The sequence below is a fragment of the Jaculus jaculus genome, chromosome 17 (genome assembly GCF_020740685.1).
Source record: "Jaculus jaculus isolate mJacJac1 chromosome 17, mJacJac1.mat.Y.cur, whole genome shotgun sequence".
In the NCBI taxonomy this organism is placed as follows: domain Eukaryota; kingdom Metazoa; phylum Chordata; class Mammalia; order Rodentia; family Dipodidae; genus Jaculus; species Jaculus jaculus.
This window is the reverse complement of record NC_059118.1, coordinates 10,439,680-10,467,133: the sequence shown is the minus strand read 5'-3', so window position 1 is coordinate 10,467,133 and position 27,454 is coordinate 10,439,680.

The following is a 27,454-nucleotide window of genomic DNA, read 5'->3' as shown; positions in this document are numbered from 1 at the left end:
TTAACTTTATTTATTTATTTGAGAGTGACAGAGAGAGAGAGAGAGAGAGAGAGAGAGAGAAAGGGAGAGAGAATGGGTGCACCAGGGCTTCCAGCCACTGCAAATGAACTTCAGACGTGTGTAACCCCTTGTGCATCTGACTAACGTGGGTCCTGGGAAGTTGATCCTCAAACTGGGGTCATTAGGCCTCACAGGCAAGCACTTAAGCGCAAAGCCATCTCTCCAGCCAGAGTGTACCTTTTAAAATCTGTCCTGGGGGCAGCCAGGGCCAAAGGTTAAGTTGATCTCTTGATGTGGGATACCATTCAACTGTGGAGTCACAAATGGATTCTGGGCAGGGATATAGGTGACTGGTATTTAAGCAAGTTGATAACATTTGGTTATTAATCACAGTTGTTGCCATGGAATCAGATTTCTGGGCAATTCTGTGAGGGATTTTCTGCATTAGTTTAATTGAGGTGAGATGACCCAATCTAAACGTGGGTATCACCCTTGGGTGGCCTGGAGGTCCTGGACTATATAAAAGGAGAGAGCCAGCTGAGCACCAGCATTCCTGTCTCTCTGCTTCCCGATGGTGGACACAATGTGATCAGCTGCCTCAATGCCTTTCCCACCACAGTGGACTGTACCCTCAAACTGTGAGCCAAAATAACCCCTTCCTCCTTAAATTGCTTTTGACAGGTATCACGTTGCAGCCACGAGAACTGTAAGTAATCAACAAGAAGGACTGTTTCCAGACTAGGCTTTCCTCAGATGATCCTGAGCCTCTGCCATCAACTTAAAAGAATCGAAGCAGTAATGGTTCTACCACACCCTGGCTTCTGAGAGTAATCTCCTCACGGATGGAGTCATTCTCCAGGGTTTGCTTGAGTTTCCTAAGTTTTGGGGTGTACAATGACTGCTGAGACCCTCAGTGGGCCTTTTCCTTTGTGGGACAGGGACTCATGTTGCCAAGGCTGGTCTGTAACTCACTATGTAGCCAAGGATGATCTTGAACTTCTGAGCCTCCTCCTGTCGCCACCTCCTGAGCACTGGGACTAAAAATGTGTGTGTCCCAACACTTGGCTCTGACCCCTTGTGGTCCTTCAAAGTAGGCGCACAGGCAGGATTTGGTTTCATTGGACAACCTTGGAATCTGGAAGGGGCTACTTGCATCCCAGTGGAGGAGAACCCAGGCTGCAACTGCTGATGGAGCCCTGACTGCTGACCTTTTATTGTGGAGTAGTATTACATTGTCATTTCATCTTATAACTTCCTGCAATCTATATGGTATCCCATGGATAGACATGAAATGAGAAAGTAAACTTATCAGAAAGTGAACTTTCAGTACAGCACTGAAGAGATTTAGAGTAGTTATTTTAGTTTAATGTCCTTATAGATTTTAAAGTCTTCTCAGACAAAAATTTAACCAGTGGTCCTATATCAAGGCTTAATGTTTGCAGGTGCGTGTGTGTATGTGTGTGTGTGTGTGTGTGTGTGTGTGTGTGTGTGTGTACACGCAGAATGTGCCTTACGTCTTCTTATACACAGTTGTAGGAGAGATGAGATGGGGTAGGATATTGGTGCAGAAATGCAAAATCATTCTGTGGACCACAGTAAGATTAGGAATGAACTAATTTACATAGCAAAGTTTAGTATATGGTTAAAAATATACTATTCAGTGAATGGCAGAGGTAAAATTTGCTACTTGCTTGTGAGAAAAACTACACTTCAAGTTTGCACTATTACCAAAATAATGGTATTTGAAGAGCTGCATGTAAGTAGATAAGGAGCTAAATACAAACAAAACCCAATGCAAACTTAGAAGTATCAAAGGAAAAGATGGGTAAATTTGAGTCCTTCAAGCATGAAAGTTTTCTATCTAAACAGACGTGGTAGCCTCCCTCAGGGCAGGAAACAGCTCGTCAGTCTCATAAGGAGACACAGTGCTGTTTAGAAAGTGAGTTATAGGTATAAAAATAGTTACAACATATAATGGAAAAAGGACTCAATACCCCTAATAAAGAAATTTATACCTGTTAAAAGAAAAGATAACCCCTCTCCAAAAAAAGTGAAAAAACAAACAAGCGTTTTATAAAGTTAACAGATAAAACTAGGGCTGGGGAGGTGGCCGGTGGCTGGGAGCCCTGTTGTGCAAGGAAGGGAGGGTGATTTGATCCCCTGGATCTACATGAGAAGGAGGGGACTGCCATGCGTGGCTGTCGCCTCAGTGCTGAAGGGGCCGGGTCACTGGGGCTCCCTGGTCAGCCAGAAAACCCCAAACACAGCAAGATCCAGGTTCAGTGAGAGGCTTTGTCTCAAGGAAACAAGACAGAGGAGCAATAGAAGACACACACACACACACTCTAAAAACACAGATGTGTTGTACTTCACTAGGAATTTGGGAACTGAAATAGGAAAAGAAAGAGGGGGTATATGGGTAGGAAGGAGAAGGAGAGGGAAAGAAGGAGAGAGAGAGGGAGAGAGAGAGAGGGAGAGAGAGAGAGAGAGAGAGAATCTGTGGTGCTGTGTCTCCTTCTCCTTCAATTTCATCTAACTTGCCACTGTTAATCCCTTGAAAGTTCACCAGTGCTGTGAACCTAGGGTGAGGGTGGGAAGGTATACTCTTCTCTATTGGTTCAAGTATAGTTACTTAAAACATTTAAATAATATTTTTATTTATTTATTTGAGAGAGGGAGACTGTGCATCTGGGTGCACCACAGCCTCCTGCCCTGACAAACAAAATCCTGATGGACATGTCACTTTGTGCATCTGGCTTTATGCGGGTACTGGGGAATTGAAACTAGGCTACCAAGCTTTGCAAGCCAGTGCCTTTAACCACCGAGTCATCTCTGTAGCCCTGAAACATTTTTGAAGGCAACATGGCATTTTCAACTATACTAACTGTGCGTATGATTTAACTAATGAGTCCATGTCTAGATGTTCATTCTAGCTGGCTAACGTACAAAAGGAGACACAATATATAAGATTTTTACAGTAGCACTCTTGCTCACAGTTAAAACTGGAAATTCTCAAACACATTCATTCCTTTGGGAATAACTTATAATAGTATATTTCTGTATCATGGCATACTACACAGCAAATGTGGTAAATCTATAAGAACTGGCAAGAACAGAGATCTAGTGTGTACTTATAAGAAGTGGGTTTCAGAAAATATGTTTAATATTAGTTTCCAAGGCCTATATTTTATTCATATGCACATATCTATAGCAACCAAGAGAAGCAGATCTAGAGAAATATTCATAAACATGTTATAAGGATTGTCTCTGGGGAGGAGAGATACTAGATAGATGTGGGGGACTTTCTATGTCAGAATTCTTTACAAGGGTGTGTATTTCAACAAATTAATAATTTTCAATGTTTGGCTTTAGCGTCAAGACTATTGGGTCTGGGGAGATGGCTCAATGGATAAAGCACTCGCTGCTCAAACCAGAGTCCTGAGTTCAATCCCCAGACCCCAGGGAAAATGCCAGAGGCCATGGAAGGCTTCTGGAATCCAAGCACACTAACACTGGTGGGGAAATGGAGGCAGAGATAGGAGAATTTCCCAGAAGCCCATGGTGAATGCAGCAAAGAATAGCAGAGTGAGAATCCAGAGAGAGAGAGAGAGTGAGAGAGCGAGAGAGAGAGAGCCTGCCTCAAATGAGGTTGAAAGAAGACTGACCCCAAAGTGGACCTCTGACCACACATACACTGTAGCAGGTGTGCCTTTTACACATACAAGCATGCACACCCTACACACATGCATATGTGCACACACAAAATAAGAAACATTTGTATACAAAAACGTTTTAATTCACAGTTTGTTTACTCTGTGAATATTCATGCATACCGTGATTGAGAGATCATACAAAAACTGGATCCAACTTCCAGCTTTGTCACTTAATTATTTATGTGCTTTTAGATGACTGTTCAAATTCTCCAAGACTGTTACCTCATTTGCATAATGAGGAAAGTATCACTTGCCTCAGAAGGTTGTTGTAAGAATTAAAGGGCCAGCAAGGCCTCAGTGGCTAAAGGCACTTGGTTGCAAAGCCTGCGAGCCCAGGTCCAGTTTCCCAGCACCCACATCAACCAGATGCAAAAATTGGCACAAGCCTCTGGTGTTCCTTTGCAGCAATAACAGGCACTGGCATGCTCATACGCACATGCAAATAACTAAGTAAAATTTTTTAAACATAGTTAAAGGACATAATGTATATGGAGTACCCAGAGCTCTTCAGCATGTCGCCAATCATGATCATTCTCTTTGCTTCTTTGATACAATAAGTCAAACTTCTATTGTGCCCGCTGCTTCTAGGTACTAAGAAACACGTTAAATTCACTGGATCCTGTTAATTTTTTTTAATATCCTCTCTGCGACCTTCCCCTCTCTTCTCCTCCTGGAATGTCTAACATGGCTATGTTTGGTGGTGTCTCCCAGTCAGAGCTTCTCTACATTCTCTTTTGCTCCGTTGCATGCTTTTACTCCAATCAGGTAATTACAACTGACTTACCTTTATTTGACCTGATTTCTGGTTTCTTCTGCTACTTCAGATCTGCTTGGGAGATCTTTTAGTGAAACATTCATTGAAATTACTGAATTTTCAACGTTACTTAATTTGATTACTTTTGATGATGTTTTTCTATGCTCTTTGGAGTGGGGGGGGTCAACATTCTCACACTTTAGTCCCTTATGCATGGTTTCCTTTGGTTCTTTTTTTTTTTTTTTTTTTGGTTTTTGGAGTTAGGGTCTCACTCTGGCTCAGGCTGACCTGGAATTCACTATGTAGTCTCAGGGTGGCCTCGAACTCTCGGCGATCCTCCTACCTCTGCCTCCCGAGTGTGGGATTAAAGGCGTGCGCCACCACGCCCGGCTTCCTTTGGTTCTTTGAACACATTTTTATTTTATTTTTCATTCTTTTTAATTTGAGAGAGAGAGAATTGGCATGGCAGGGCCTTAGCCACTGAAATTGGACCCCAGACACTTGCGCCACCTAGTGGGCAGGTGTGACATTGTGCTTGCCTTACCTTTGTGCATCTAGCTTATGTGGGATCTGGAGAGTCCAACATGGTCCTTAACTCTTCACAGGCAAACGCCTTAACCACTAAGCCATCTCTCTAGCCCTGAACATATTTTTAAAAGCTGGTTTAAAAAATCTTTGTCTGGTATGATGGTTTGAATCAGATGTCCTCTATAAACTCATGTGTTTTGAATGTTTGGTTCCCAGTTGGTGGCCATTTGGGAGGTGGAGTCTTGCTGGGGGAGGTGTGTTGTTGGGGTTGGGCTTTGGGGTGTTATAGCCAGCTCCCCCTTGCCAAAGTCCAATTCGCTCTCCTGCTGCTGTTTTCCACCTGCTGTGGCAGAGGTGACGTCCAGCTTCTGCTCATGCCATGCTTTCCCTTGCCGTCACGGAGCTTCCCCTTAAGACTGTAAGCTAAAGTGAAAACTTTCCTCCCGTCAGCTGCTTTTGGTTGGCTGTTTTATCCCAGCAATGAGAAGGCAACTGCCCCCATCCAGGCACATAATTTCTGGGCTTCCTCAGGGGCAGTGTTTATTGGCTTGGATTTTTTTCTTCTTGTTCCTGGGTACATCTTGTAATCTTGGTGGTGTTCAAAGCGGACACTTTGCATGTTGAAGAGCAACCCTGGAGATCAGATTGTCACTCTCCACCAGGGTGTGTAGTTTGCGTGTATGTATGTGTGCGTGTACGTGTGATGCACATGTGCTTTGCATATGTGTGTGCTGGTGTGCACGCATGAGTGTGCAGGTCAAAGAACAGCCTCAGGTGCTGTTCTTTGGAACACTGTCCGCCTCTTTTTGAGACAGGCTGTCTCACTGCTCTGATACTCACCACTTAGGAGAGACTGGCTGGCCGCTGAGCTCCAGGAATCCTCCTGCCTCCACCTGCCCAGCCTTGGAGGTACAGCTGGGCGGCACGCCAGCACTGCGTCATCGTGGGTGGATTCTGAGCGCTGAGCTCAGGTTCTCGTACCCGTGAAGCACATGCTTTACCAGCTGTGCCGTCTCTCCAGCCCCCAGGGTGGGTCCACGTGCCTGGCTGTTCTTGCGGGTGCTAGTTTTTTACCTAGTGCCACTCCGGAAGTCATTTGGCAAGGTCTGCACCCCTTGTTGTGTGGGGACCGTTGAAGACTCTCCTCCCCTAGCTGAGAGGTTAATGGATGGTGGCAGAGAGACTTTGTCAGCGCTTGGAGCCAATACACCTCTGCAGAGCTATGCCGCATGCGTGCTGGGGCGTATTCAATGCTTTCAGTGCTTTAATATTTCCTTCATGCTTGAACTGAAGACCAGCCAGGGATGAGGGCCTGGGACCCTCTTTGGGATCTTCCCAGCTGTGTCTGCAACCCTGGGCATGTGTACTGTTCTGCAAATGTGAATGGCCTTCTAGATGCCCGGGTGATGTCAGAGCTTTGCCAAAGCTCCTTACGGATTTTGCTTCTCTTTTGAGTTTCTTGGTTAGCTAATAGTACACCCCCGCCCCCCACACACTGTTATTTCTGTCTCAGGCAGCTGTGATGAGAAGCCATTTTACTGATTGTTTCTGATGTATGTACCCCAGGAAAAGATGGTTCACACTGAGGGAGCTCTGAATCAGGTCACACAGAGATCTGGTGAGAGCTTCTCGTAAGTGCCAAAGAGATCAGGTGACAGCATTTCTTCAGAACCTGCCTGCTTCCTTCCACGGCTACTAGCCTGCCAACAGACGGAGTTGGTTTTCAAGGTTACCGTGGAGTTATGAGAGGGAAATGGAAATGGATGCTGTGTTCGTCACTTTCCTCATTGCTGTGACAAACTACCTGACATCAACAACTTAAGGAAGGGAGAGTCTATTTTATCTCACAGTTTGAGGATACAGTCTGTGATGGTTTGAATCAGATGTTCCCCCATAGCCTCAAGTGTTTGAAATACTTGGTCTCCAGCTGGTGGCAGTTTGGGACGTGGAGCCTTGCTGGAGGAGGTGTGCCACTGGGGGCCAACCTTGAGGTCTTTTAGCCCAGCTCCAAGCCCTGTACTGAGTGTACTTCTATCCAGAAATGTGACAGCTTCCTGCTCATGCTGTGGTTTTCCCAACCATGATGAAGCCTCCTCACAAATCTGTGAGCTGTAGCGATTAAGGCTCTTGCCTGTGAAGCCTAAGGATCCAGGTTCTATTCCCTAGTACCCACATAAGCCAGCTTCACTTGGTGGCACATGCATCTGGGATTTGTTTACGGTGCCTGGAGGCCCCGGCAATACATTCTCTCTCCTCTCTCTCTCTCTAATGTAAATAAATAAAAATTAAAAATTAATTTAAAAAACTGTAAGACTGAAATAAAACCCTTTCCTCCCATAAGCTGCTGCTGGTCAGGCGTGTTGTCCAGCAGTGAGAAGGGGACTGCAACACCGTGCATCATGGTACGACGCCAGCAGCATGAGGCATCTGGTCATGCCCTGTCAGCAGTCAGAAGCAGAGAGAAATGAATTCTGGTGCTCAGTTTGCTCAATCTCTCTCTTTTTAAGTATTAAATTACTATATGAGGGCACCGCAGAGCCAAGGAAAGGCACCCACATGGCTAGAGATCCCATGTGGAGGGCCTGGGAGAAGCATGGGAAAAAGAGAGAGAAGAAAGTTCAAGGAGCTTCTGCCATGTGGGGAGCTGGAGGAGAGTGGGAAAGGCTAGGCCAGGCCCAGCTGAGGGATAAAAGCCACCCACAGCTGGAAGTTCCGAAGTGATCAGAGAGCCTGCCCTCTCCCCGCAAAGTTATTCATAACCTTTTAGTGGAAGTGGGCGTCTTCCAGCTCAGATGAACCAGAGGGACAGCTGATTGGTTAGGACTAGGGGCTGTCTCAGGCAGAGGCTGGCACTGGCAGCAAGTTCTGGGGGCTGAACTTGACCCACCACAATGTTTAAATCCTATGAAAGACCTCCTTCCCAGAGGGGTCCGGGTTATTTGTGGACAAACAGGGCTGTCTCTTTTTTTATTCAGCCCAGGGCCCCAGACCATGCAATGGCGCTGTCCATATCTAGAGCTGGTCTTTCCGCACCTCAACTAACCCAGTTTAGAAACTCTTTAACACGTGCCCAGAGGTTTGTATCTCAGGTAAGCGTAAATCCAGTCAAATTCACAATGCAAACCATCGTAGTTGCTGTGAGAAATAGGGACATTTGATGGAACTTACAATAAGCTCCAAACGGGAGTAACACCAGGTTTTATTTTGACCCTGATTTTGATAGTTATTTTTTAAAATATTTTTATTTGCTTGCAGAGGTAAAAGAGGGAGGGAGGAAAGGGAGAGAGAGAAAGAGAAAGAGCGAGCATGCGTGTGCCAGAACCTCTTGCTCCTGCAAATAAACTGCACACGCATGCACCACTTTTGCGCCTCCGGCTTACATGGGTAACTGGAGGCTTGAGCCCACACCAGCAGGGTTGGCACATCTCCCCAGTTCCACAGCGTCGGACTTACTACTATGTTCTTGCAGCGACTGACCGTCATACCAGGGATGGGGCAGAGGGTGCTGGGAAGGCAGTTCATGTTGTCAGACCACGAGATCACTTGGTAGACCTCCAGGTCAGATGTTACTTCAGGGTAGAGCTTTCCAGTGTCAGGATGCGGTTGGCCTAACCTAACTCATCACCCAGGAATCAGTGTAGACCACCTCTCTCACCAGATCGCTTCATAGGCAAGGGGGATAACGAAAGGAGCTGCTTGTCTAGGGAAGGGTTCCTGGATATTCCTCACAGATTCCTCAGAACGAGTCAGTGGTATTTCCCTCCAGCTTATGCCAAATGTGTGGCAGGTCAACTGCAAACTGGACACGAGTTTTATCTGTGACATCAGAAAGACTTCCATGAGGCCACAGGAAACCTCCATGGGGCTGCAGGGGTGAGCGGAGGGTTAAAGGACACCGAGACAAGAGTGTTTGCTAGAACATTCGAAGCTGTCACAACGTACTTGTACCTTGAGGACCTGGTTGGGCTTGATGTCGGATAAACCACTTTCCTTTGAAAGTGGATGGTTGCTGTGAGCAGCAAGCAACTTTATGGTTAGTGGGTTGGAGTGTGGTGGGAACTTCATGACGGGTAGATGAAACCACATGGTGCCTTGGGCGTAGACAGCAGAAATCCGTCTTCAAAAGTTTGTCACATCCTCGATACCATTCGAATTCCTGGACCCTAAGAAAAAACCAGTGGTACAGCTTACATCCATCACAGCTTGGACTGGACATATGGTCCCTGTTGCTCTGGACCCCAATAAATATTGGTAACATTTTTTTTTGTCATTCATAAATAGAGCATGTTGTATACTGGCTCCGAAACCCAAAGATGCCCCCAAATTAAGAGGCCTCCCTGATAGTGTGTTTCACAAAATATCCAGTCTGTGTCTCACTTGAAACTTAGGCTACGGGCCACCAAGTTTCAGATAGTTACTCCCTTAGGAACATTCATTTAGAGATAGGTCCTAGCTCACTGAGATTTCTTTTTTTTCCTTGTACCCTTGGACATTTTTCTGGGTAGAAAGTAATTTTTACTTTTATTTTTAATTAGTAAAAAATTTTTTTAATGCTTGTGTATATGCGATGCATGTGCTCATGTACACGTGGGTGCACACGTACGTGAATGTGCACGTATGCACACGTGCACGTGGAGGCCAGAAGTTGGCATGGGGTTTCATCCTCAGGAATGCGGTCCACCTCCTTTGAGACAGAGTTCCTCGCTGGCCTGTATCTCAGCAATTAAGCTGGACTGGCTGGCCAGAGAGCACAGGGGTCCTCTTATTTCTACTTGCACTGGGATTATAGGTGCACATTATCCTGACTGCCATGAGCTCTCTTTTTTAGTCCTACCAGCCTCAGTGAGCAAGATATCAGCAATGTAAGGACCAGTGTGATGCTCAAGAGTCTCTGGATGGTCAGGAACGTCAGGACCCTCAGACTGGGTGCTGAGGAGGCCAAGCTTAGTGCAGACCCGGACGTGCGCTGCTGTGCACCAGCCCCCCAGAAATCTTCTCCCACCCATTTCCAAAACTTCAGGTAAAGGAATGAACAAGTTTGTATAACTAATAGAACTACATGGCACAAATTTTAATATGTACAAAAGAATTTTCAGTTAATAGTGAATTTCCCTCTTACCATAGTCACGTAGTTCTACTTCCCGTAAAAGCTGTTGCTTCGAACATACTTTTATGCCTGAGTGTGAGAGAGACTTGGCACGCCAGGGCCTTCGGCCGCTGAAGTCGAATTCCAGACGTGTGCGCCCCCTTGTGTGCACGTGTGACCTTGCACCCCTGCGTCACTTTGTGCATCTGGCTTACATGGGCTCTGGAGAGCCAAACATGAGTCCTTAGGTTTTGCAGGCAAGTGCCTTAACCACTAAGCCATCTCTCCAGCCCTGTTTCCAACTTTTTTGTCCCTTAAAAAGATTCCTTAATCTCTCTCTCTGTTATATAAGCCTCCTCCCCTTTATCCCTTCTTTTGCTCTTTATCTCCTTCCTTTCCTTTCCCTCTTCCCCTCTTCTTCCCCCTTTTCTCTCTTCTGTTACAATAAAGTCTTAAACTTTAACAAAATCCCTTGGGAAAAATACACACAATATGTGTATCATACTTTGTTTCTTATTAGTCTTTAAAAATTAGCATAGAATGTAGTGAGTTTCATTGTGACATCTTCATACATTGTTCTTGATGAATTTTCTGCTCCACTTCCCTCCTTATCCCATTGCTATCTCCTCACCCCCGAAATAGCCCTGTTCTTCTTTTATGTCACATATCTCCTATCCCTCTCCTTCACCTGAGATCTCTCTTTCCCATGTCATGCTACTCTTTCTAATTTCATGCCCCCCCAAACTTATACAGACATGTATTCAAAACTTAGGACTCCCCCTATGAGAAAAAAATCATGCAGCATTTATCTCTCTTATTCTGGCTTATTTCACTTACTCTAACAATTTCCATTTCCATCTGTTTTCCTGGAATTGTCACAATTCCTTTTTTCTTTGTGACTGAAGAAAATTTGAGACAGAGTCAGATGTAGCCCAGGCTGGCCTTCACCTCATTCTATAGTTGAGGATGACTTTGCACTCCTGACCCTCTTGCTTCCACCTGGCAAGTGCCAGGGTGGTAGAAGTGTGCCACACTGTATCTTTATAATATCAATAATAGTAGTGCTTTATTATTTTCTGTACCTTAAAATAATCACACCATGTTTTGGAATTATTTCATCAGTTCCTATAGATTTTTTATAGAAGAATTCACTCAATCTTTTTATTTTTAAAAATTTAAAAATATATTTTATTATTTTTTGGAGAGAGAATGGGCCCACCAGGGCCTCCTGCCACTGAAAATGAACTCCATAAACACGTACCACTTTGTGCATCAAGCTTTACGTGGGTACTTGGAAATAAAACCCAGACTATCAGGCTTTGCAAGCAAGTTTCTTTAACCACGGAGCTACCTCTCCAGTCCTTAGAATTTTTTATGGTGGTTAAAAAGTATACATTATTGGGCTGGAGAGAGAGTGGTTCACTTGCTGTGAAGCCTAAGGACGCCAGTTCGAGGTTCAATTCCCCAGGACCCACGTTAGCCAGCTGCACAAGGGGGTACAGGCATTTGGAGTTCATTTGCAGTGGCTGGAAGCCCTGGAGCACCCATTCTCTCTCTCTCTCTCTCTCTCTCTCTCTCTCTCTCTCTCTCTCTCTCTGCCTCTTTTTCTCTCTGCCTGTTGCTCTCAAATAAATTAAAAAAAAATTTTTTTTAAAAAAGTATGCATTCTCGGTCTGGAGAGATGGCTTAGCGGTTAAGCGCTTGCCTGTGAAGCCTAAGGACCCCAGTTCGAGGCTCGGTTCCCCAGGTCCCACGTTAGCCAGATGCACAAGGGGGCGCACGTGTCTGGAGTTCGTTTGCAGAGGCTGGAAGCCCTGGCGCGCCCATTCTCTCTCTCTCCCTCTATCTGTCTTTCTCTCTGTGTCTGTCGCTCTCAAATAAATAAATAAATTTAAAAAAAAAAGTATGCATTCTCCAGCACTCGGGAGGCAGAGGTAGGAGGATTGACCTGAGTTTGAGATCACCCTGAGGTTACATAGTGAATTTCAGATCATCCTGAGCTAGAGTGAGACCCTACCTCGAAAAACAAAACAAAACAAAAAACCCAAAACAAACAAAAAGTACACATTCTATGGTTGCTTTAATGTGCTTGCTAATGGACTGACTTAAATAATTTGTCCTTTTTGCCATTAAGAACAGCATTAAGGTAAGTATCTTTCACATGTATCTTTGTACACATACATGATTCTATCTGCAGGGTAGATTCCTACAAGTTCATTCATGTATTTTTAATTTAATTTGAACTCTTGAATATGTAAAGTTTTGTGCACAAAGAGTATTTTATCTCCAGGGCAAATCCCTATAGCTTATTATTTATTTATTTTCTATATCATTTCAACTCATATTGCATCCTTAACCTTCCTTACATCTTTTTGTAACATTAGGAGATGCAAAATAATAAGTAAAATAGGAAGAGTGGGAGTCATAAAATTACATGTTCTGTCCCTGGTTGTTTCCCTCTCTTCCTGATTTCGAATTTTGTGGTTTCCATTATCCATGATTAATAGTATAGATGGAAAAAACCAGAAATAAACTATTCAAACTTTAAGTCACGTAAAGATGTGAGTAGCACACAGTCTTATAAGGTCACGTCCTTCCAGGACATGAGTTAACTCTCTGTGTAGTGAATCCATGTGGTATACATTACCCACCTTCTACTTCCTTTTTAATTACCATCCGCCTACCTTTGTAATTAACCACCTTCTACCTTTGTAATTACCCACCTCCTACCTCCTTTGTGATTACCCCCCTTCTACCTCCTTTGTGATTACCCACCTCCTACCTCCTTTGTAACTACCCACCTCCTACCTCCTTGGTGACTACCCCCCTTCTACCTCCTTTGTGATTACCCACCTCCTACCTCCTTTGTAATTACCCACCTCCTACCTCCTTTGTAATTACCCCCCTTCTACCTCCTCTGTAATTACCCACCTCCTACCTCTTTTGTAATTACCCACCTCCTACCTCCTTTGTGATTACCCCCCTTCTACCTCCTTTGTGATTACCCACCTCCTACCTCCTTTGTCATTACCCCCCTTCTACCTCCTCTGTAATTACCCACCTCCTACCTCCTTTGTAATTACCCACCTCCTACCTCCTTTGTGATTACCCCCCTTCTACCTCCTTTGTGATTACCCACCTCCTACCTCCTTTGTGATTACCCACCTCCTACCTCCTTTGTGATTACCCCCCTTCTACCTCCTTTGTGATTACCCCCTTCTACCTCCTTTGTAATTACCCCCTTCTACCTCCTTTGTGATTACCCACCTCCTACCTCCTTTGTGATTACCCACCTCCTACCTCCTTTGTGATTACCCCCTTCTACCTCCTTTGTGATTACCCCCCTTCTACCTCCTTTGTGATTACCCCCTTCTACCTCCTTTGTGATTACCCCCCTTCTACCTCCTTTGTGATTACCCCCTTCTACCTCCTTTGTGATTACCCACCTTCTACCTCCTTTGTGATTACCCACCTCCTACCTCCTTTGTGATTACCCCCTTCTACCTCCTTTGTGATTACCCCCTTCTACCTCCTTTGTGATTACCCCCTTCTACCTCCTTTGTAATTACCCACCTTCTATCTCCTTTGTAATTACCCCCCTTCTACCTCCTTTGTAATTACCCCCTTCTACCTCCTTTGTGATTACCCACCTCCTACCTCCTTTGTGATTACCCCCCTTCTACCTCCTTTGTGATTACCCACCTCCTACCTCCTTTGTGATTACCCACCTCCTACCTCCTTTGTGATTACCCCCTTCTACCTCCTTTGTAATTACCCCCCTTCTACCTCCTTTGTAATTACCCACCTTCTACCTTTGCAATTACCCATCTCCTACCTCCTTTGCAATTTCCCATCTCCGACTTCCTTTGTAATTATCCACCTTCTACCTCCTTTGTGTTCATTTCTCTCTTTTCTTTTACATACTAATGGCCCCAAAGTCCAAAAGTCATAATGCATGGATATACCAAACAGACTTTATGACATACTTCCCTTAAGTGAACAGGAACATTTATAGAAAAAACTGCAGTATGTTTAGGGTGTTAGGCATCCGGTGGGGGGTCTTGGAACATATTTCCTACAGCTAAGGGGGCTCCTGAATGTGTGTGCTGAATATGTAGTGGTATATAGATGTGACTTGAATAGTATTTGCTGAATTATTTGCCCCTGCTTTGAATTGTTATCTTACTACAAGGTTAATAAAGTTTTGAATATAGTACCTATAATGTGTTAAGTCAGTACCCCAAGGTGCTGGGTGTCTTCGTTAACACGTCTAGAGCTATTCTCCATGGTTTCTGTCTTACTTTCTGGCTTGGGAGGCCAACCTGGAGGTCTATGATCCAGTTTTGTACATTATGATATGCAGGACGATCTGGTCCAGAGTGTCAAATCCAGTCATTTCCACATAGGTTTCTTCACTGAATGTTTGCCTGTGATGTCTGTAGATTTCAGGATTTGTCACAGAGATCCCAGAGTCCATAGCCTGAGCTATTTTTTATCTGGCTCTCTCTCTCTCTCTCTCTCTTTTTTTAAAATCTTTTTTAGATATGGTTCTGAGAATCCAAACCTAGTTCTTTATGCAGGCATGGCAAGTGTTATTTTTCACTGAGCCATCTCCCCAGACTTGTAATCTGGTTCTTTACTGAAAGGTTTGCCATCCCATGACCCCTATGGCTCCCTTTGGGTTCATCACTGGCATCAGGACAAGGGAATGGAGGAAGGGAGAGGAAAAGGGAGCTTTATTTTACTAGTTGCCTCTCTGTGTGGTGAGCAAATGATGGCAAGACGTAAGGGTTCTGGCAATCTCACTCCAACCTAAACTAACCTTTCAGGCCCAGAACAACACCTCTTGCTATAATTGGCCCTGTGGTCTACATTCCCCTATCCCCTGTGGCTTCTCATACTCCACCCACTTCTATGCAAATAGCCCTTTATGAAAGGCTGGGGGATGGTTCAGCGCTTAAAGGCATTAGCTTGCAAAGTCTGCTGCCTGGGTAAATACCCTAGTACCCAAGCAAACCTAGATGCACAAAATAGCACTTGCATTGGATTTGGTTCCTAGCAGCAAGAGGCTCTGGCACACCCATTTTGTAAATCTCCCTATCTGCTTGCAAACAAATAAAAGTATCAAAAGAAAAGGCTTGGAAACATTCTTAATTTGTCTTAATTTGCTCATATCTTGTTCCTGCTAGGACTCTGATATAACAGGTTACCAGTTTATATAAACAGCATGACCTGAATTTTATGGTAAATAGAAAATATTGAAAATAATTTCATAAAAATTGTGGTATCCAATATTATCTGTACACAGTGAAGTTATCACTAACATTTTACTATGTTCTGTGTGGTGAAAATATTACTTTTTGTTCTGAGGGAAAGATGCTAAATAAGTAATTCAATAAAGAAAACAAACATCAAGGCAACAACTCAAAACAGAATCTTTGGCCCTGTAGTTAATTGGGTCAAACATAGCTGTGTGGTAAAACTCAGACGTTGCATGTCCTGGAGAGCAGCTCACAGAGTGGAGAGGGAACAGACTGCTCACACTGGATCTGGTCATGAGAGCAGACAGCAGAGTCCATCCCCCACCATTCCACACATGTGTGTGTACTTGCAAACACCACTGCCTCCATACATACTGGGAAGTGTGTCACTTCATTACCACAACGATTTTGGCCACTGAACACTAAGCTTGCACGCTGAGTGAGACCTGGGTGTGTACCGGAGGCGAGGGTGGAGGTGTCCATGCTCGGTAATGCCTGCGTGGAGAAGGTGGGTGCTAATGTCTACTTGGGCTCCAAGGTTGCAGGACACCAGTTCTTGGATGCATAGCCATTGCTCTTCAGAACATGCTGTCTGGTGGACCATGAGAGAGTTTTGATGTTGGCTGTTTGTTATTCCAGAATCTCTCAGGACCCCTGGTCTCTTATCTGGGCTTGGTTCACCAGCCCAGGCCCCTGGGCTTCCTAATGTCCTCTCTCTTCCTATTGAGTCGCTCCTCCACACTTAGGTGCTGGTGGCTTTCTGTGCGTGCAGGTCTTGGACTTGGTCACTATGGTCTAGTGGTAGGAACTGGTTTCTTGTTCTTTCTAGATGATTAAGAACTTGTGCAAATGGGTTTGTGGTGATCAGTGCTGAGTATAGATGCCTGTGTAGGTTGGGGCCCAGACAGGATCTTTATCCAAGTCACTGACCTCCATGAGCCATAGAGCTAGGAAGAGCCGAGCTGCCAAGCAGAGGCAGTTAATGAAGCTGGACAGCCAGAATGAATGTAACATCGGGTCTTAATTTCTGCAACACTGGAAGCTCAAGGCCAAATAAGAAATAGCTCCACATCCCCCAGGGTAACATTCTGAATAGAGTAGACCTGGAGGGTCGGGAGGACTGACGTGGAAGTGAGAACCCTCTCACAGTCAGAGGGAGTCAAGAACAAAAATTTCCTCCTCCTTTATGGACCCCAAGCTAGGTGAGGAAAGAGAGAGCAAAGAGATAGGGGGTGGGCAAAGTATAGAATATTGAGTCACAAAAAGCATTTTCAAGGCTCGTCAGATAAGATGGTTTGGCAGAGGGAATTGAGAAAGCCCTTGATGGAAAGCCTTCTGATAGGGAGATTCTAGATCGGCTGGGGCTAGGAATGCAGAAAGAGATGTGGGGTGATGGCTGGCCCCTTAAGACGATGCTGCAAGTTTGGTGTGGAAAAGACAGCTTTTGCCCAAAAGGACACCAAGGAAAGCCTGCAGTTGGCCTAAAAGTCACACATAGGACTTGGAGTCATGATGATGCCTCAATGTCTACTTTCTCTACATGGAATCACCAAAGAATGCCCCCGTGGCTGCTGTCTGAGAAAATGGCTTCTTTGAGATCGTTTATAAATGACCACTTCTCTTCATGCCGTAAGTATGGCTTGAGATAAGAATTCACATGCAAGCTGTTGCCTTGGGTAATGAAGGAAAACACAAGTTGGGCTGTGAGATGTTCAAAATGGTTGATCTTGTCAACTTGAGTTTTACAGTCACCATGGGAACAAACTTTTGGACTTGTCTGTGAGGGAGCTGTTAGACTCGCTTAGCTGAGATGGGAAGACCCAACTTATATGTCAGCAGCACCTTCCACGGCCTGGGTATTTTGGACCATATGAATAGCAGAGAAAAGGGCAGGAGAGACGGGTTAGTGATTAACGTGCTTGCATAAGAAGCCTAAGGACTCAGGTTCGATTCCCCAGGACCCATGTAAGCCAGATGCACAAAGGAGTGCATGCATCTGGGGTTCGTTTATAGTGCCTGGGGGATCTGGTGTGCCCTTTCTGTGTTTTCTTCTCTCTCTCTGTAAATAAAATTTAAAAATTTTTTTTGTTTATTTTTATTTATTTATTTGAGTGTGACAGACAGAGAAGGAGGGAGAGAGAGAGAAAGAGAGAATGGGCGTGCCAGGGCTTCCAGCCACTGAAAACAAACTCCACATGCATGCGCCCCCTTGTGCATCTGGCTAACGTGGGCCTTGGGGAATGGAGTCTTGAACCGGGGTCCTTAGGCTTCATAGGCAAGCGCTTAACCGCTAAGCCATCTCTCCAGCCCTGTTGTTTTTTTTTTTTTAAGGAGAAAGCTAGCTGAGCATCAGCACTCATCCATCCCTGCTTCCTGAGGACGCCACGTGACAGCTGCCTCACGCTTCTGCCATTGTGCCTTCCCCACCATGATGGACTGTGTCCCCATGAGCTGTGCACCCCAATGAGTCCTTCCTTTTAAGTTGCTTTTATCAGGGATTTTTGTCACAGCAATGAGAAAAGTAATGAATACAGTGGGGCATCAAGCTTCTTGATTTTCCTGTGGTATCTCAGTAACCCCCACTTTGAAGAAGAAATGAGAACTCGAGAAGGTGATGACCCTGCACACCCTGGCCCGAGGTCTTTACCTGGAATGTGTAAGGTTTGGGAGCGACCCAGACCACGGAAAGCCACTCTTGAGACAAAGATGGAAGCTTTTATGGGGGGGGGGGTGTTGGAGGACACGAGCTGCCAGGACTGACTCAAGAGTGGAGCAGTCAACTTTGAGATTACAGACAGTGCCCTTTCTAGAGCTCTACGGCTGGGGGAAGGTGAGGAAGGGAAGGAATTCCTTTGTTCTTTATATTAGTCACAGGGTGTGAGACCAGAAGTGAGGAGCTGGGAGATAGGGAGGCAGGAGAACTAGACCTGGGGCATTGTTAGGCAAGGAAGGGATGATGGCTGGGCAGTTCCTTGAGGATTGTGAATGACCCACTTCCTTGTGTCTCTGTTGCCCTTCTGCTGTCCTCGGTGACTCCATTTTGTCCTGACCTAACAGGAAACAGTAGAGTTTCCTCTCATGACTCATAATCACAGTCACTAATTTTTGCCTCAGTAGGAGACCAAAGAGAGTGTCCACACAGAAGCTTGGAATAAATGCCATAGAGAGATTTTGCCTCTTTCTCTCCTATTGTAACCCTTCGATTGGAAGTTGATTCTCATTTTTAGTTTTTTAATCAAATGTATTCATCCTTATACGAATATCTCTGGAAAGCTCCAGGCAGAGGAGCCCTTGGAGTCTACAACTCCCATAGGAGAATGCATTTTGCTAAAAGCTTGGGCAGTGTAGAGAAAATGATAATAAAGGAAGACCACATTGGGCAGACTAAGTACTGGTGGTGGGAGGACCAGAGGCAAAGGAAATTGAAAGGAAATGAGAGAGAAATTAAAGCACTGAGACTATTTGAGTGTATTCCCCTTGGAAAGAAAAGTGACATGGATTTCCACGACAGAAAATTGCCACTAAAAGCAGCTGAGTCATACCTTCATAACCTTTTGTGATGGGTCATTTCCATTGTCACCTAGGATTAAGAAATGCCAAGGAGATTAGTGACGTGCACTGCTGGGTATGTCCTTGATGGCATCTCTGGAGACACTTAGCTCTTGAGGGCTCTTTTCTAATCAATGGAATCATGCCTGGATGGATTCCAAATATGGTGATGTGCTTGGGATATGGTAAAATTTGGAGGTGGCCCTAATTGTAGGAAGTATTCGTTACTGGCCTGTCCTTGGGGCTATATATTGGCCCAGCCCCTTCCTGTATTCCCCCCTTTTCTCTGATTCCTGGCTGCTGGGGTGTGAGCAGTTCTACCTCACTGTGGTAGTCGGCTCCATGCTGCTGCGATGAACCTCCAAAGCAGACACGGTTTATGGGAGGAATGAGATTCATTTCAGGCTTACAGAGCCAGGGGAAGTTCCATCATGGCAGAAGAAGCTGGTCCCCTTTACCAAATGCATACGGAGAGAAAAGCCACCTCCAGCCCCACAAGCAAGAGCAAAAGCAGCCAGGCAGCAGGGAGCCCAGGCAGAGGTCAAGCACTCTGCAGACCTCCAGGCTGGAAACAGATCCATCCGCAGGAACACTTGCGGGCTGGACCCTGGGGGTGACACCTCTACCAGCCAGGCAGCTGGAAAGCCAAGTCTCAACAAAAACACCTCAGTCTATTGGGGGACATACATTCAAACTCCCACACCCACTGTGCCCTGCCCTCCATCCATGATGGGTGGACATCTCTGAAACTGTAAGGCAAATTAAATCCTTTCTGATCTAAGTTATATTTTATTCATGGTGAGAAATAGCATGTCAAATCTGTCTAGGAATAAGGACCAGTGTGGACAGAAAGCATGGATGCTCCTAGAAGCCATGTGCCAGGAAACCTCTGGAAGATAGCTATACATTGTATGCTCGCTACAGACTCTTGTTGAGCAGACAGGCTGAAATATCATCTGACATCCATTCCTGTCCTAGCTATGGCTTCTTATAAATGAATATTTTCAAAGAATTTGCTTAAGAGCTCCTCTACCCCACCCTAGCTGTTTTCCACTTACTCCTTCCCCTGACTTCTCATTTTCAAATCACTTCCACCCCATAACATTTTTGAGGATGTGAACTATTTCTTTCGCTTAAAAAAAATTCTTCCCATTATTCTGAGTTCTGAATTATGCATATATTTTGCCTTTAATAATTTCCTGTTGAGTGATTGAAGTATGACTGCCCAGAGACATTTATGTTTTTCTTGTTATTTGTGGAGGTTTCCTGCTCACATAGGAGACACATTTCTGAAAAGTGTCAAGAGGAAGAATTTAATGTGGCAAATATTTATCGAGCACTGGCCACGGGTTAGCTGGAATCCAGGCTTGTAGGAAACCCAATCTAGTTAAGTGGGTTAAAGCACTGCATTTAATAATCACTGAAGGGCTGGGAAGACAACTGAGTGGTTAAAGGTGCTTGCTTGAAAAGCCTGTTGGCCTGGTTTTGACTCCCAGCACCCATTAAAAGCAAAATTTGCAGTGATGCTTGGGTGGTACATGTGTGCTAGCCACACACACACACACACACACACACACACACACACACGCACAAATAATTTTTAAAATTTTTGGTTTATTTTTATTTGTTTGACAGTGACAGACAGAGAAAGAGGCTGATAGAGAGAGAGAGAGAGAGAGAGAGAGAGAGAGAATGGGTGCACCAGGGCCTCCAGCCACTGCAAACGAACTCCAGATGCATGCGCCCCCTTGTGCATCTGGCTAACGTGGGACCTGGGGAACCGAGCCTCGAACCGGGGTCCTTAGGCTTCACAGGCAAGCGCTTAACCGCTAAGCCATCTCTCCAGCCCATAAATAATTTTTTAATTAAAAAAAATTAGGGCTGGAGAGATGGCTTAGCTGTTAAGGTGCTTGTCTGAAAAGCCAAAGACTTCATGTTTGATTCCCCAGGACCCATGTAAGCCAGATACACAAAGTGGCATATGCATCTGGAATTCAAAAGCAGTGGCTTAAAGCCCTTGCATGCCCAATCTTTCTCTATCTTTATCTATGTCTTTCTCTCAAGTAAATAATTTTTTTTTAAAGTTTAAAACTTATTTTTTTTTGCCTGTGCGTGTATGTGCCTATGTGTATACCAGATGCATGTGCCTCTTTGTGTATCTGGTTTTATGTGGATACTGAAGAATTGAATCCTGACCAAGAGGCTTTCAAACAATTACCTTTAACCACTGAGAAATCTCCCTGGGATTCACTATGTAGCCTCAGGCTGTCCTCAAAGTTATAGCAATCCTCCTGCCTCTATCTCCCCAAGTGCTGGGATTAAAGGCATGCACCACTACACCTGGCCCATAATTTAAAAAAAAAAAAAATTATTTGTTTATTTGAGAGAGAGGGAGAATGGATGCTCAGGGCCTCCAGCCACTGCAAACGAACTCCAGATGTATATGCCCATTTGTGCATCTGGCTTTCTGTGGGTATTGGGGAATTGAACCTGGGCCCTATGGCTTTGTCAGCAAACACCTTAATTGCTAGGCCATTTCTCCAACCCCCATATATTTTTTTTTTTTTTTTGAAATCACTGAAAAAGGCAATGAAAACCATAATCTGAAAAGATAAATTACTGAACGAGTCACGCTCCAACTTTATTTCCGCTTATGGCTTATGCTTGACTATTATATTTATTTTCCTAGTTTCGTCTTTTCACTTTGGGAAAGCATCATAACATTTTCAGAGTCATCTCTGGCCGTGGTGATGGGAACAGAGGGTCCGTGACTAGGGCTCATCCTAATCACAAAGCGGGTAATGGCTTGCACCAAGTTTCTTACAACTCACACAGTTTGTGAGAGAGTCATGCATGTGACTTCCCTATTTCATAGAAAATACATCGGAGCCCAGGGAGCTTACATACCTCGCCAGTGGCTAGTGAAGACCAGGTCCCACCAGAAAGACGGAATATATCTGACAGGTACCATGGTGCTAGAGGGTGTACTGGAGAGAGGCAGGAGCAGCCAGGGGTTCAAAGGGGAAAGATGGTAAGAAAGACTTGTCAGGTAGAAACATTAGCCTTAGTATCATAGGGCTTGCTCAGGACACACCATGTAGTTCAGAGATAAGTACAAATGTGGAGAAAGTCCAGTAACAGGAACCAGCAAGTGAGCACAACACCTTTTGAAATTACCCTCTTTACGGGTCATCTTCAGCTGGGAAAGCTGCCCTTTGCCCTTGTTCAGTAGTGTAGGTTTAGAAGGAAGAGAAGGGAAAGGTGAATTGGTGAAAGGGGATTCAGGGCTGTTTGTTTGCCAGCAAGTGAAGAACCGTGTTAGTTACCTTCCTGGTGCTGTGAACAAATGTCTGGCCAGAAGTAATAGTAATATAAGGAAGAAAAGGTTTTTTTGCTTTTTTTCTTTTCAGCTTACAGTTCCAAGGAAAGCTCAATGGCAGGGAAGGCATGGTGGCAGGAGCAGGAAGCTAGCTCATGGCATCTACAAGCAGGAAGCAGAGAGTCAACAGGAAGTAGGGCTGGGGTTTGAATCCTCAAGGCCCATAGAGAGCTGCTTCCTCCAGCAGCATCCTAAGGCCTTAGGGCTCCACAACCTTCCCAAACAGCGCCACCAACTGGGGATTGTCTGCAAACACAGGAGCCTATGGGAGACAGTTTACATTCACAGCGGGAAATATCACCCAGAATGCTTCATGGCAGCCTCTTCTCCATTCTCCTCTCACTTTACTGCCTATCCTGCCACCTAGATCAGGACATCTACTCTTTTTAAAAACATTTTCTTAATTTTTATTTATTTATTTGAGAGTTATAGATAGAAAGAGAAAGAAGTGGAGAGAGAGAGACAGAGACAGAGAGAGAGGGAGGGAGAGAGAATGGGCGTGCCAGGGCCTCCAGCCACACAAATGAACTCCAGACATGTGTGCCCCCTTGTGCATCTGGCTTACAAGGGTCCTGGGGAATCAAGCCTTGAACCGGGGTCCTTAGGCTTTACACTTAACCACTAAGCCATTTCTCCAGTCCCCAGGACATCTACTTTTGATTCAGCATCATTGCCATGACTTAAGAATCTTCTCTATGCTTAACATCAGACCGGAAACTTTGAAACTGCTAGAGGAAAAAGTAGGGGAAACCCTTCAACATATTGGTCTTGGCAAAGACTTTCTGAATACAACCCCAATTTCTCAGGCAATAAAACCACAGATTAACCACTGGGACCTAATGAAATTACAAAGATTTTGCACCGCAAAGGACACAGTGAAAAAAGCAAAGAGGCAACCTACAGAATGTGAAAAAATCTTCGCCAGCTATATATCTGATAGAGGATTTATATCTAGGATATACAAAGAACTCAAAAAGTTTAATAATAAGGAATCAAACAAGCCAATCAAAAAATGGGCTATGGAGCTAAATAGAGAGTTCTCAAAGGAAGAAATACGAATGGCATATAAGCATCTAAAAAAATGTTCTACGTCACTAGTCATCAGGGAAATGCAGATTAAAACTACATTGAGATTCCATCTCACTCCTGTCAGATTGGCTACCATCATGAAAACAAATGATCATAAATGTTGGCGGGGATGTGGAAAAAAAGGAACCCTTCTGCACTGCTGGTGGGAATGCAATCTGGTCCAGCCATTGTGGAAAACAGTGTGGAGGTTCCTAAAGCAGCTAGAGATTGATCTACCATATGACCCAGCTATAGTGCTCCTAGGCATATATCCAAAGGACTCATCTCATTTCCTTAGAAGTACATGCTCAACCATGTTTATTGCTGCTCAATTTATAATAGCTGGGAAATGGAACCAGCCTAGATGTCCCTCAACAGATGAGTGGATAATGAAGATGTGGTACATTTATACAATGGAGTTCTACTCAGCGGTAAAGAAAAATGAAGTTATGAAATTTGCAGAAAAATGGATGGACCTGGAAAGTATTATACTAAGCCAGGTAACCCAGGCCCAGAAAGCCAAGCGCCACATGTTCTCTCTCATATGTGGATCCTAGCTACAGATGACTGGGCTTCTGCGTGAGAATGAAAATACTTAGTAGCAGAGGCCAGTAAGTTGAAAAGGAGACATAAAGGGTGGAGAAAGGAAGGGGGGAGGATACTTAATAGGTTGATATTGTATATATGTAATTACAATGATTGTAGTGGGGAGGTAATATGATGGAGAATGGAATTTCAAACGGGAAAGTATGGGGGTGGGGAGGGAGGGAATTACCATGGGATATATTTTATAATCATGGAAAATGTTAATAAAAATTAAAAAAAAAAAAAGAATCTTCTCTATGGGCTGGAGAGATGGCTTAGAAGTTAAGGTGTTTGCCTGCAGAGCCCAAGGACACAGGTTCGATTCCCCAGGACCCACGTTAGCCAGATGCACAAGGACATGCATCTGGAGTTCATTTGCAGTGGCTGTAGGCCTTGGTGAGCCCAATCTCTCTTTGTCTCTTTCACCCTCCTCTCTCAAATAAAAAAAAATGTTAAAAAAAAAAATCTTCTCTACTTTTCCCTTGTTGAAACTCTCCACTACTGACTCTGAAAACATTAAGAGAATCGCCCTAGTGGATGAGAATTAAAAGGCCCCTGAATCTACTGAAAGCTTGGTTACATTTGATGGGACCTTGTTGAATGGTGTAATAAAACCAGGCACTGAATCATGTCAATTCACTTGACCTTGCTCAGTACACTTGATCCAGTACGCCAGTGGTCTTGGGTATAGGCTTGGAGATGAACCAGCTGATAGGCAAATATTCCAGTACTTTCTGCTCATCCACTTGGATGCTTACAACCCAGTCATCTAGCTAGATTCTGTCATCTGTCCATTCATGAAAACCACCTTTGAGTCAAGGAAAGTCATCTAGAAAAATACAGTATGTCAGAACGACTTTCAGAATGGTACAGTCTACTGCCCCCGTGAGATATATTGCTAGCAACTAAACTAAGCCCTGAGCAACCCCCTACATGTCCAGCAAGGAGATTCAGGTAACATGTGTCCACTAATCCCACCTTTTCTGCCCACTTTCCACACCCATGAGCATGTAGACTGTTGGCTCTAGTAGGTGCCAGTGTCCCCTCAAGCTCTCTGTCCCTCATCTGCTCGGTGCTCTTGTGGGATATTCCCATCATGCTTCATTCCTCAATTGTGATAACCACTTGCTTACCCATAAAACTCCAATCACTGCTAATCAAATCCAGCCTTCATAGAGAAGATCACCACTTAGTCTAAGTCGAAGCATGTAATGTAATAAAAGGATAGAATGGGTTTTCATTTTTCAAAATTGGCTGTTAAGTCAAAGGAAGGCATTTTAAGGCCTTGAAAGGAATCGTTAAGGTACGCAATGCTCAGCTTGGTCACGGGTCCCTGTCTTCTTTGAATTGCAATTGATGGAGGCTTTTGTGGTTTGGCTTCTGTCCTCATTTCAGAAACCCGGCCCCTGTGAATTGCGGTGAGGCATCTATGTAGAGGACAGTATAATACCTTTCTTCTGGGTGACCTATCAGGATCAGACGTTTATGAACAGGGCCCAGTGCTGTTGAAAGGGATTCATGAAAAGGAAGCCGGTTGATTGCTGGGAGTACTCGCTAAACCTTTGCTTCTTTAAAATGCCTCACGGATACGCTGTAGCCATTGAGGCTCACAAATCATCCCGGGAATGACTCTGGAAGGCTCTAGAATGTGACAAGTGACTCTGGCTGTGAGGTTTCATTCTTCTTTGAAGCCCACCGGGTACGGTAAGTCAATCCTCTCTGGGGAAAAGAAACTTCCAGGTTGGGCTGGGAGATAGCTCAGTGGGTAAAGTGTTTGCTATGCAAGGGTGAGGACCTGAGTTTAGATCCCCAGCACCCACACAAAATTCTGCCCATGATGACCTGTGCCTGTGATTCCAGCCCCGGAGAGGCAGAGACAAGAGGATCCTTAGGGAGTACTGGCTAGCTAGTCTAATTGAATTGTGAGCTCTAAGTTCAGTGAGAGACCTTGTCTCAAAAAATAAGGTGGATGGGCTGGAGAGATGGCTTAGCGGTTAAGCGCTTGCCTGTGAAGCCTAAGGACCCCGGTTCGAGGCTCGGTTCCCCAGGTCCCACATTAGCCAGATGCACAAGGGGCGCACGCGTCTGGAGTTCATTTGCAGAGGCTGGAAGCCCTGGCGCGCCCATTCTCTCTCTCTCTCCCTCTATCTGTCTTTCTCCCTGTGTCTGTCTCTCTCAAATAAATAAATAAATAAAAATAAAAAAAAATAAGGTGGAGAGACTGCAGAGAAGGCTCAGCGGATAAATTTGATTGCTTGCAAAGCTCAGCAGCCTAGGTTTGATGCACAGGGTGGCATATGCGCCTGGAGTTCTGTTGCAGTGGCAAGAGGCCCTGGCATGCCCATTCTCCCCCCTCTCTCTCTTTCTACCTCGATCTCTCTCTGCTTACACATAAGTAGTAATAAATTAAGTGGCGTGGTTGAGGGGGACACTCAGTATTGACCTCCACATGCGCATGCGCATATATGAGCACACACACACACACACACATTCATTCGTGTACATGATATGTTTATATTAAAGGAGAAACTCCTATGTGGTTAAGTGAAGCCAAGTTGAAACAAATAGGAACTTCACCTTGAGTTTCCTTAAAAGCCTTTTGAGTGAAATTGGCATGCCAAGAGAGAGAAGGGCAGAAGTGCCGTTTTCCCACCTGTCTATGGGGGAGTGAGGTGGGCAGAAGCGGATGGAGAAAGAGCCAGAATTTTCTTGCTAGTATTTTTTGTTTGGGACACAAATCTTGGCAGCTCAGGCTCACCCTGAATTTTTGATCTTTCTGCCTCAGCCTCCCACGTGCTGGGGGTTTCAAGGGTACAAGACCTGTGGGATCCCTCACGCGTTAAGGAACAAGGCCTGATGCTCATTAGCATTTAAGGACTCTCTTCTTCCATTGTTCATTGTTTCTGTGTTTACTACTGCTTCCTTCCTGTGCTTGGCATGCACGAGCCAGGGCGCACTTTCTAACATCCAAGTTACACCTTTGCGCAACACACTGCAGGGGTTTCAGTTTTGTTTTTCCTTTATCCAAAGAGTCGTGTCAAAACCCTTATAAGTGGGGTGCTAGGGAGATGTTTCAGTGGGTAAAACATTTGCTACGCAAGCTCGAGGACCCGAGTTCCCAACTTCATCGCCCACGTGAGTGCCGGATGGGCACAGCAGCCCGTGTCATCTTGGTGCTGCGGAGGCCCAGATAAAGCATTCCTGGGGCGGGCCGGCTACTCGTCTAGCCAGATCAGTGAACTTTAGCGTCAATGAGAAACCCTGTCTCAAAACACAAGGTGGAAAGCGACTGGGGAAGACCCTTGGCACGGACCTCTGGCCCCCACGTGTGTACACACATGCACCTTCACATGCATGGGACCATAAATACATATGAACATGCATATGCACACAAATGCATATACATTATGCATATACACACAGGGGGAAAAGATTTTTTTCTTTTAATATTTTTATTTATAAGCAGAAACAAAAAGAGAGAATGAGTGCACCAGGGCTTCTAGGTGATGCAAACGAGCTCCAGATGCATGC